This window comes from Acipenser ruthenus, chromosome 55 (genome assembly GCF_902713425.1).
Source record: "Acipenser ruthenus chromosome 55, fAciRut3.2 maternal haplotype, whole genome shotgun sequence".
Lineage (NCBI taxonomy): Eukaryota > Metazoa > Chordata > Actinopteri > Acipenseriformes > Acipenseridae > Acipenser > Acipenser ruthenus.
In genome coordinates, this window is record NC_081243.1 from 1,751,231 (window position 1) to 1,761,358 (window position 10,128).

The 10,128-nt window shown below is 39.0% G+C and overlaps 1 pseudogene; it reads right to left on the reverse strand.

Moving 5' to 3' along the window:
- Positions 1-2,318: 2,318 nt before the first annotated feature.
- LOC131723410 (zinc finger protein 501-like) lies at positions 2,319-9,923 on the reverse strand (annotated as a pseudogene).
- Positions 9,924-10,128: the final 205 nt, after the last annotated feature.

A 10,128-nucleotide genomic window follows, 5' to 3' on the forward strand; every position in this document is an offset into this window, starting at 1 on the left:
CACGCACTGCAGAACTGCATATATTAATGTTTATTTGGTTAGATTTAAGTGATTTGTTTTTGCATTTTAATAGCAAAATACAATTTCAGCTTAATTCAAGTGGAGCTGGGATGTTTACAAATTTAATTATATAATATATATATAACAAAAAACAAACAAACAAAAAAAACAAAACAACATTTGACATGTTCTACAGCCCACACCACAACTAAATCAATAGTCTTTTATTTGAACCGAAAACATAAATTTATGGAAACAAAGCCAACGCTTAGCAGTGCAATTAATAATAATCAATCAATGAATTAATTTTTTTATATCCTGCCTTTAAATGGCAAGCCATTCCAAAGTGCTTTACAAAACAAGCAAAAATTATAGTATAATATCAAATTAATTACAACAATTATATTAAAATATTAAATGTCTATTTTCCATAAACTTGGGAAAAAAATGTACATTTTTAATAGACACTTAAATTCCTCCAGTGTCAGAGTTTCTGATAACTGGAGGCAGGGAATTCCAAAAGGAGAGAGCAAAGCAGAAAAACCCAAGGGACACACCTAAATAAGGGATTGGTCAGCAACTCCAAACTTGAAGAGCGCAGCTGAGGGAGTCTAGGGATATAAGGATTCAGCAATTCACATACATATGTAGGCCTTATTCCCCCAACAGCCTTACTAGTCAAGAGTAAGATCTTAATGTAATATGAAACTTGACAGGCAGCCACTGCAAATTTTCCAAAATAGGTGTAATATGCATTTTGGACCAGTTGTGACCAGTACACCAGGTGAGAAGGCAGCCCAATCAATAATGCATTACAGCAATCAATGCGCGATGTTACAAAATGGATCAAAATCTCAGCATCCTTCTGTGAAAGGCAAGAGTGAACTCTAGCAACGTTTCGTAGGTGGGAGAAAGGGGACTTAAACACCAACGAGACATGAGCCTCGAAAATAAGACCAGAATCTAAGATTACTCCCAGATGCCCGGCTCAAGTGAATACAGCAATGACACGGCCACAAAGAGTTAGGGAAAGTTTAAAGTGGTGTCCTAGTGCCTACCAAAATAACTTTGGTCTTATTTGAATTGAACTTCATAAAGTTCTTACTCATCCAAACGATGACATCATCCAAAGAATCAGATAAGGTGTTCATATGACAATGACCTTTTCCTGCAGTTTGTTCATAGGAACACAACACAGCATTAACCGCTGTATACCGTAATTACGATATTTGCGATGTAGCATATTATTATTATTATTATTATTTATTTATTAGCAGACGCCCTTATCCAGCGCGACTTACAATTGTTACAAGATATCACATTATTTTTACATACAATTACCCATTTATACAGTTGGGTTTTTACTGGAGCAATCTAGGTAAAGTACCTTGCTCAAGGGTACAGCAGCAGTGTCCCCCCCACCTGGGATTGAACCCATGACCCTCCGGTCAAGAGTCCAGAGCCCTAACCACTACTCCACACTGCTAGCATAACAGGAACATTATAAATACTGTAATGTACCCAAACCGCAAAACCGGTATACCGACTCACCCCTACTGCGAACGCTTACCGATTTCAAGTGGTAGTGTGTTCCTATGCCTCTTCCACTTGTTTAGGCTACACAATTGTGTTTAGAGATCCATTATTCCAGTTTATTAGAAATTCGACTGTGTTGCTGACCCAGCTTTTGTACATTAAGTAAAGGTTGAGCTGAATGCTTATAATCATATGATACAATGGGATATGTGGGAAATCGTTTAAGTATGTATGGGGCAGCAGTGTGGAGTAGTGGTTAGGACTCTGGACTCTTGAGCGGAGGGTCGTGGGTTCAATCCCAGGTCGGGGACACTGCTGCTGTACCCTTGAGCAAGGTACTTTACCTAGATTGCTCCAGTAAAAACCCAACTGTATAAATGGGTAATTGTATGTAAAAATAATATGTACAAAATAACGTAATTTTATGTAAAAAATAACGTGATATCTTGTAACAATTGTAAGTCGCCCTGGATAAGGGCTTCTGCTAAGAAATAAATAATAACAACATTGTTTTGTATACAGTTGAGTGTTTTGCTGTTTTAACTCAAAGACGTGATTATCTTTCATATCTAACATTTATATTGCTTTACCACAATCTCATCTTAGGTATCAAGTCATTTCTGTTTGTTATTGCATTATAAATAAGACCGTTCCCTTAGATTTCCTCCCATATTTCCAGAGTATTGACCATTGATATTACTTCTTAAATGGAGTATGTGCAAGCCTTGATCAACACGGTAAGGTAGGCTGTCGTTCATTATGTGAAATAGGAACATTTAATACTATTATTATTATTTGTTTATTTAGCAGACGCCTTTATCCAAGGCGACTTACAGAGACTAGGGTGTGTGAACTATGCATCAGCTGCAGAGTCACTTACAATTACGTCTCACCCGAAAGACGGAGCACAAGGAGGTTAAGTGACTTGCTCAGGGTCACACAGTGAGTCAGTGGCTGAGGTGGGATTTGAACCAGGGACCTTCTGGTTATAAGCCCTTTTCTTTAACCACTGGACCACACAGCCTCCTGTCGTGTTAGTTTTAATTTGTATATCGTTCATTTACGGTACAATGATAGTTGCTAGCATTGATTACAATAACATTTTCAGCAGGACCCTTCTGGATTTAAACATATTAAAGAACCAGTCCAGCAATTGTTTGTGTTTTGTATGTTTTACATTAATTTATATAACAATTGCAGTTTATGAAAGACGTTTAAGCCTAAACTAAACACTTGCAGGAGGGGTGCTTTCCTTAAGTGGCTCACTAGCACGAGTTTCTGGAATGGGTTCACACAGAATAATACAATATAACGGCATTTGCAATGCAAGCAGCTATTAAAATGCACATTTGTTACCAATCTTGCAGATACAGAGCAATGTAGTATTCTATTATTTCTCTAATCTAATAAGAGGTGTAAGACGACTCCAATTTATACTTTTTTTTTTTTAAACTCAAATAAATCCCTACATAGGTGCAGGCTTGAATCAGCCAAAATGTATTTATAGAAGAATGTCATCTGGGATAATGTGTTGATTTGTCTGTTGAACCAGATTAAAGTACAGTAACTGTAAGCACACAGACTTCTCTGGTGACAGTCACTTTGTTCTGATAACCAGGAGCTGGTTTGAGAGACAAGGGAAAGGAGAGGTTTGCTAGCTCTTACTAGAGGGTAAGGTTAACGATCATCCTGGTAAACAACAGCAATTCTGTACAGTGTTAAGGTTTCTCTCCCGAGTGAATTCTCTTGTGTGTTTTCAGGTCTCCTGAGTTACTGAAACTTTTCCCACAGTCAGAGCAGTGGTAAGGTTTACTCCTGTGTGATGTCGCTGGTGTGTTTCAAGGTTGCCTATTCTACCAAAACTCTTTCCACATTCAGAGCAGTGATACGGCTTCTCTCCTGTATGAAGCTGCTTGTGTGCTCTCAGGTTTCCTGACTGACTGAATCTCTTCCCACAGTTAGTGCAGCGATACGGTTTCTCTCCTGTGTGAATTCTCTGGTGTGCTTTCAGGGTTCCCAGCTGTCTGAAACTCCTCCCACAGTCAGTGCAGCGATACGGCTTCTCTCCTGTGTGAATTCTATGGTGTGCTTTTAAGGTTCCTGAGTGACTGAAACTCTCCCCACAGTCAGAGCAGCGATACGGTTTCTCTCCTGTGTGAATTCGCTGGTGGAAAAGAAGGCTGTTTGAGACACTGAAACTCTTCCCACAGTCAGAACAAAGATAAGGTTTCTCTCCTGTGTGAAGTCGCTGATGTCTTTGAATATTTGCCAAGTCACTGAAACTTTTCCCACAGTCAGAACAGCAATACGGTTTCTCTCCTGTGTGACTTCGCTGGTGTGCTTTCAGGGTTCCTGAATCAGTGAAACTCTTCCCACAGTCTGAGCAGTGATATGGTTTCTCTCCTGTGTGAAGTCGCTGGTGTCTTTGAAGACTTCCTAAGTTAGTGAAACTCTTTCCACATTCAGAGCAGGAATACGGTTTCTCTCCTGTGTGAAGTCGCTGGTGTCTTTGAAGACTTCCTAAGTTAGTGAAACTCTTTCCACATTCAGAGCAGGAATACGGTTTCTCTCCTGTGTGAAGTCGCTGGTGTCTTTGAAGACTTCCTAAGTTAGTGAAACTCTTTCCACATTCAGAGCAGGAATACGGTTTCTCTCCTGTGTGAAGTCGCTGGTGTGCTTTCAGGTTTCCTGACTGATTGAAACTCTTCCCACAATTAGTGCAACAATACGGTTTCTCTCCTGTGTGAAAAAAACGCAAAGTTAAACTTAAAGGCTCTATGTGTTAAAGCAACGTCAGTAAAGACTGATGCTGGTAAAACCAAGCCCTGGGTTCAAAATCTAACTTTGAAGTTGTCCTGTAATGTTTCAGGTCTATTTCCCCGAACAAAAACTATAATTACATATTTCTCATCGTGGCATTTTAGGACTTTTATTTTGGGGTATGTACAGCTGCAAACACAGAACTGTAGTATAACCTTTCGAAATTCAGATTGATTGATAACATGTGTTTATATACAATACTAATGTGTTCATTTAATATAGAAGACAGTTGACTAAAATGTTACAGAGAGCAGTTTTGATCCGCCACATATGTGCAGTGCAATGAATAACGTTGCAATACCACGTTGTGTATTTTGGCATGATGACTTGTTAAATTTAATCATTATTATTATTATTATTTTTTTTGTTATAAAGTAGGTGCCACAGCTTGTCCTTTGCCGGGGTTAATGTGCAGCACAGACTTTAGGTTTGTTGTGAGGTGAAAGAAACATTAACTGTTTATGCTTTGCTGTCGTGCACAATCAGCTACAGTGAACACGTTCTCAAAGTACTTGCTGCTGTCAAATCAGCCACCTACTGTACAACTACAGCACAATAAGAACCACAGGGGCCAAGAGAGAATTGGATTGTGAAGCATCTCATGATTGTTTTCTGTTTGTAATTTTCCCTTTTTAAAAGCAATTAGAAGCAGCACGATATCCCAGTATAATTGTACCAAGTAATACAGCGGAATAGTTGCATGCCTTTGTCTTGTGTAGGTATTCACTTTAATTCAGGACCACTAAGATTTCAGTTGACAAAAGCACTCATTTTTAAAACTCAGTGCTGACAGGCATGTGCTCCCTCCCTCTCAAAACACACTGTGGAGATCACACAATTTATAAATGACAATGTCACAGCTACTGGGAGTCACTCACCTGCTAGACTGCATTCTGAATATGACCGCCTGCCTTCCTTTCCACCTCCTTGCATGCTGTCAGGAGAGCCTTCCTCACCAGCGCCTCGCTCTCTCACGCAGATTCTCTCCAGCACCACGCTACACTCCCGCAGACGCACAGGCTCCAGCTCAGGGACGTCTGGTTTGAGGTCCTCCGATTCTTCCTTCCCTGGTTCCATGTGGTCAAACTCTACTTTTGGGGGCTCCCATTTAATATGGACAACTTCCAGCACCTCTTGTTTAACAGGAAGCAGTGCTTCTGTCTGGGGGATCTCCAATTCATTGTGCTCAGCTTTAATCTCAGAGACCACTGGCTGAATGCTATCACATTGCATCTCACAGAGCTCCTGCTTAATGGGGAGGGAAGCCAGCCCAGAGAACTCCACTCTAAAGGGGACAAGTTCAAGTTCAGAAAACTCCTTTTTAATTGGGAGAGATTCCATCTTCACGCTGTCCATGGCATCACACAGGGGGACTATGTTTAATAGCTACCAAAGAAAAAGAAAACATTTATTTAAATACAGCACTATTAAGACGATTCCAGGGACAAACAAAATCTGGCCTTAATATCAGGGCTGGCTTTACTATTGAAGGGACGTACAACTTCCTGTAAGTTGAAAATACCACAGAATTTTAACTGTCGAAAAAATGTACACAACGTATTTAACCATTCGATATATTGTTCGTTTTAGATTTCTCTCGTGCACGCTGTTCCAATATATTCAAGGGGAAAAAAATAAATATCAGTATTTCTTATTATCAGATGTCTAACCACACGCATACGGTCGGTTTTTATTGACAATGAATCAAATATCAATTACAATGAAACTAGTGGTCCCAGATACAGACACGTTCTGATTACAGGCATTTTTAAACCACGCAAGCAAGGCATCCTCAACATCAGGTATTGAGCAAATCACTGACTACTTGCATCCACAGTGATATAAAACAGTAATATAAAAATCAGAATTAAATAAAATGTAAGCATAGAAAACAGACAATCACTCATTGCTTTAGGTTCAGGCCACTATATATATTAGTATAGTGGCATGATATATACAAAGTACAACATATCAGTATATAGCCTAATACAGAACGAAAGTAATATTCCCACGTCCTGCACTTCTCTCTGTATATGCTGTCTGTCGAATGAGAAGCACTGAACCAGGCACCCTGCCCCCTCTCATAAGCAGGGTGTCGGACGCGATCTGCCCAAGACTGGTTCCACTACATTCCTGTCTCTGTGCTGCATTTATTTCTGTATATGGTCATGCAGCTGGTATCTGCAGGTTTCCTTAGAACTAACACCCTGTTCTCAGAGATAGGCACAGTCATCAGAGATAGGCACAGCGCCCAACTTACCTACTCAAAAATGAGTTCTACAAGCAAGTTACAAAAACAATTGTAAAAGGGTGCTTTCAAACACACACACAGGCTATACAATACCATGTTATTATTAAAACATGGAAAATGAAGCTTATTCCCACCTTTATTTTTCTTATCCACCACCTCCACTTTTGTCTGCAAGGCTAATGCAAGTGTTTTGCGCTCGTCACAATGGTCGTATCCACGGTACAAATATGAAACAGAAAATAAAGCGGCTACACAGTATAGCCTCAAAAGTAATCAAGAAACCAATTACAACATTGATCTTTTTCAAATAAAGAAAATATCTCCTTCTGTCCAGATCCTTCAACAAAAAAATGTGTTAAGCGAAGCGAGGCAAATTGTCTTCAGTACGAGGGATTAAGTTCCTGTTTTTCAAAGTGTAAACACATACAGTTAGGCTGGTGAAATGTATCGAGACATTGTCGCACTGAAATCCAACTTTAAATAATACCAGAAGCACATCACGTTAAGTCATATTAGAATCTTGTTTTTTGACCTGAAAAAAGAAACAAGGACCAGGGGTCACAAATGGAGATTAGATAAAGGAGCATTCAGAACAGAAAATAGGAGGCACTTTTTTACACAGAGAATTGTGAGGGTCTGGAACCAACTCCCCAGTAACGTTGTTGAAGTTGACACCCTGGGATCCTTCAAGAAGCTGCTGGATGAGATTCTGGGATCAATAAGCTACTAACAACCAAATGAGCAAGATGGGCCGAATGGCCTCCTCTCGTTTGTAAACTTTCTTATGTTCTTATTTGAATCTATTCAGTCATGAACAAACATCAGTAATAGATACAGTGCATTATATTTAACTGCATACCTGATTATTTATTATGAGAATATAAATGTGTTTTTTTTATAATTGCATATCTTGGTTAAATGTAGAAAACTGTTCACCACAAGGGAATTAACAGGAATCTGCTGCATGTGAATTTTCATACAGGCTTCACATATTTTAAAGTTAACAGGAAAATGCAATTATCAGGCATGCAATTAAGTGGAATACACTGTAGGTGCATCATTCTTAAACCTCTAAATTAAGCCAATATTAAATTGGCACACCATGGCTAAACTGTAAACCCACTGACACGAAAACAAGCTAGAAAACAAGATTGGTAAGTTGCTTTTGTTTTTTCTTTATTTTCCAGCATGTATATTCACTGACTGGCACTTAAACACTGCCATTACAACTAAAATAACTTTCTCTGCTACAAGTATTCGTCCCCCACCTAGGGTTGCTACCTGGCCCCATAATTCCGGAACATTTGGGGACAGGACGTGGTTTTTAAATTGCCCTTAAACTGAAAGAAAAACATGTGAACTGAGCACTAAACACTTGATTAATTTATACTGAGTGGTTAGGGCTCTGGACTCTTGACCGGAGGGTCGTGGGTTCAATCCCAGGTGGGTGGGGGGGGGGGGTGGGGGGGGGGGGGGGGGGGACACTGCTGCTGTACCCTTGAGCAAGGTACTTTACCTAGATTGCTCCAGGAAAAACCCAACTGTATAAATGGGTAATTGTATGTAAAAATGTGATATCTTGTAACAATTGTAAGTCGCCCTGGATACGGGCGTCTGCTAAGAAATTATTAATAATAATAATAATAATAATAATAATAATAATAATAATAATAACAACACTGATCAGGTGTTCACGCTCTTTGGTTTCAGCTGGTCAATATTAATGATTCGTGCGGGAGAAGGCGAAACACTATTAGAAACTATAAAGCAACTTTTAAAAATATATTTTTTAAAACTATTAATACAATAAATAAATATTGATGATGGTACTTATGTATTTAATTGGTTAAAATCTATTACTGTATTGGCATGCTGCCTCGAGATAATTAAAGCAACAGAAGCAATTTAGCAAAGGTTTATCGCTCAATTCATGTGTTGATTTCCTTCCGTTTAAAACTTCAAAATCCAGTTCTGTCGCGCAGCGTTCCGGGATTATGGGGCCAGGCAGGTAGCAACCCTACCCGCCACGCGTTGTTCATTTTGCAACCAAAGTTTGGATCTGACACGCCCGTGCATGCAATCAACTAAAATTACACAGAAATTAAAAAGAGCAACAACAAAAAAAGACTTACTTTTTGTTTATCGTCACGTCTTGTCTACTGGTGTGCAACACCACTTAATTATACAGAAGAAAAAACTCGGTTGTCTAATTCTGACTTTTGTTGCTGTTGTTGCTCTAAAGAAAAATACAGTGGGTGCGTTCTTGCAGCACAGCTGCACAGAATCCAGTTTTGCAGGGGTTGTTGCGTGACGTCACGAAGCTCCACCCTCAAAATTCTGTTTCTGCTCCAGCACAGCCCAGTGCAACTTTGAAAAGTAGCTGCAGGAGGCAGGCTGCTGCTGTGAACCAAAGAGACGATGCAGAGATCACGAGTGACCTGCCAATCGTAATTCAAATAGCTACTAAAACTACTGCTGCCCCCCTGGCAAGTGGAGGGGAACGACATGTTATCTTTATACAAAGAAGGGTGAACAGCCTTGTCAACGCTGTATGTTAAACACATGGTAACACTTCAAATCAGCTCTCAAGACCCGGCTGTTCTCTCTCGCTTTCCATGCTCTTTAAGACTGATATCTGCTATCAGCTGCTGTGTTGCTGCTACTGTTTCATGTATTGTGTTACTATATCATGTATTTCCACTGTATTTAATGTAGTATGCATTGTTTTTTACTGTATATCATGTATGATGCATTTCTCTGTATTTAAAGTATTATGGATTTTCTTGTTACTGCATCTTGTAAAGCGCTTTGTGATGGTGGTCCGCTATGAAAGGCGCTATATAAAATAAAGATTGATTGATTGATTAAAATAAGTGTCTGTTCATATGTAATTCATGATGAATTGCAGACACGGAATTAAATTATTAGAATTAGAAGTGTGTTCGTCATGAATTTCTATTTTATCATGCTGATAAATTAGTTCCAACGTAATTCATCATGAATTACACAGTTATTTAAAAGTGTTACCCACATAAATAAACGAATTAATTGATATAAAATAGTAATTAATAGTAACGTAAACATAATGTACTAATCCATGAAAAGTAGGGGTGTGGGTAGAGCAGTTCAGTCTCTATGCTTCAAGCTTGCGAAACACTACGTTAAAAAACAAGCAAACAGAAAAAAACAAAACACAACACCTAAATTCTGCCGAACCTCGTCTTTAATATTAGCATCACAAGAGTATCCATGGGATTATAAAAAATAATAGATGGGTCTCTTCAGTGAGTTACAGGAAAACAATTCCATCTCGGGTTGCTGTGACGGTTTATAAATTACTCGATCTTCAGTCTTACTGTTACATCGATTAAAGTATTCAGTCTCCGTTAACAGACATTCCGTTTCACAAACGCAATATAAAGTGCATTGTGATGACAGAATAGAAAGCTTCTTAAATGTAAAGGTGGGCGGCTCTTAAAAGAGCCTTTGTGTTCGTGTTCTTGTGTCCAATTCTCTACCCT